Source organism: Alligator sinensis, unplaced genomic scaffold, assembly GCF_000455745.1.
Source record: "Alligator sinensis unplaced genomic scaffold, ASM45574v1 scaffold1398_1, whole genome shotgun sequence".
In the NCBI taxonomy this organism is placed as follows: Eukaryota; Metazoa; Chordata; order Crocodylia; family Alligatoridae; genus Alligator; species Alligator sinensis.
The window spans coordinates 461666-463840 of record NW_005842417.1 but is presented as its reverse complement, the minus strand read 5'-3'; positions in this window follow the sequence as shown (position 1 = coordinate 463840).

Here is a 2175-nt window from a genome sequence, read left to right as displayed (position 1 = left end):
GTCGATCTGGAGTCAAATCCTAGCACCGAAACGCAGCACATGTTCCTCTTCCTCGGCCAAGAGAAGCAGAAGTCTCTGCGGCATACGGGAGCGATAGTGTAAATAGTTCACCCGTCATATAGTGATGCTCACTGGGTGCATCTACACATTCGTTAATGCGCCTTAGTTTACTGCACATTTAGTTTAGTACGCGCTTAATGAAGCACGGTTATTTAGTGACGCGGACTGCGCCTTCGCCTCATAACGCTGCGCAGTAGGCTACGAGCTACGAGGAAGAAAATGGGTACTGGTGCAGAGCGGGGAGCTGGGGGGATGCTTTCTTGGCAGGAGGACGAGGCAGGTGTATGCTGAGGCCCGTGATAGTTTCATAGTTTCATAGTTTCAGGGTCGGAAGGGACCTAATAGATCTTCTAGCCCGACCCCCCGCCAGGGCGGGAGAACAACCCAAAAACACAAACAAAACCACTCACCCTAAAAACAAAAACGGGACTCAAATGAGTCCAGCCAGGTAAGTATCCAGCCTCCTCTTAAAGATCCCCAGGGTAGGGGCCAGCACCACCTCCCTTGGAAGTTGGTTCCAGCTCCTAGCCGCCCTGACTGTGAAGTAGTTTTTTCGGATAAAGAAAAATCTTCGTGATCACCAAGACTGCGAGTGCCCAGCCCCGTGGCCCACACCAGATGTTTGGGGGCTCATATTGAAGCCAAGAGGAATGCCCCTGGACTCCAGGGGGATCGGACCGAGCCCTGCAATGGGGGGCTAATCCTGCAAGGTACCTCACAGCTACTACAGGGCTCCACATGGGCTGATCCTGCTCCCCGCAGCCGTCTCCCCCTTATCATCCCCAGCACAAAGGCAAGCCCGTGCCAGCCCCCAGCCCCTTTCTCTCTGTTGGGGTCGGCGTTTTGGAAGCAGGCTCCCTCAAAGCCAAGGGCTGTTTGTCTTCAGCGCCCTGACTCCCCCTTTGCTTGTCAGCCGGACGATTATTTCAGCATTTCTCCCTCCTTCCCGACAGCTAATAATTATCTCCATTTCCTTTTTCTCTTTATCAAAAGAGGCCATTTTTCAGCCAAAAGGGATTACCCGGGGCCATACATCATCCCCTGACATTGTGCGCCAAGGGGGGAAATCCAGCCCCTTGTGCAAAAAAGGCCAGAGTGGGGGTCTGAACAGGGCAGATCCCCTTAAGGCTTTTAGGGGTGAACAGCATCGGTCCTCTACCAACTGGTCCTGTTCTTCATGGGAACAGCCGAGGCTACCACCCAGCCAGGCTCCTGCTGCTTCTTTTGCATGGCTGACTTGAAGCAACCATTGTAAGCCCAAATTAAGGTTAGTTAACCAGTCTAACGCTCTTGAGACAAGGGCATGCATCTCTGCAATGTCACCATCAAATTTGCATCGAGGGCAGGGCATTGTTATACGGTTCGCACACAGTTGGATCAGGGTTGCTCCAGTCATATTCTGCAGAAATCCTAATACTCCATCAAGCGACCGCAGTGGCCATGCCCGGTTCGGATCTGATTTAGAGCCTTCCACGTTTTTCGCGGACAGTCAAAACTAGGAGGCTGTATTGTTGGGTTGGAAATTAGAAGTTTATTCCAAATGGTCATTTCGTTCCACACTTACTACACCGTCGTGTCCTACAAGGGCTTGTACACACGTCCACAAAAGTTTCGGGGAGACCAAGCGGTGAGCCAAGAGGCTCTTTAAATCTCTACGGATGGGGAAGTCTGGGTTGCCGTTCATGCGGACGCCCTCTCTGAACGTAGCTTTGTTGCAGCATGTCTGGAGGAGCAATATTGCCCAGCGCCGGTCTGCTATATATGAGTCACAAGGACTCGCCTCTTATGTTGTGGGTGCAGCACGCATCCTGGCTGCACCGAACACCCGCAGTTTATTTTATAACTGTGGCTTCCTGCTTCCAGGCTTAAAAATAGCTCCTCTTCTAAAAGGCTCACATGCTGAAGGAGGGCTGGGTTGGCCCTTCACTGTTGTTAGAGGGCCGCAGCCCAGAGACGGAGCAGTCAGTGTGAGCATCAGGCTGGAAACAGAGGTGATCTGCTACGTGTGTGCATGCCTGGAGATGAATGAAATGATGCACTAGCTGCGACTCGACCCGTAGCCCATGAAGGATACACCGTGATGAACCCGGTGCGTACGGCCTTTCCTGGAAAGAA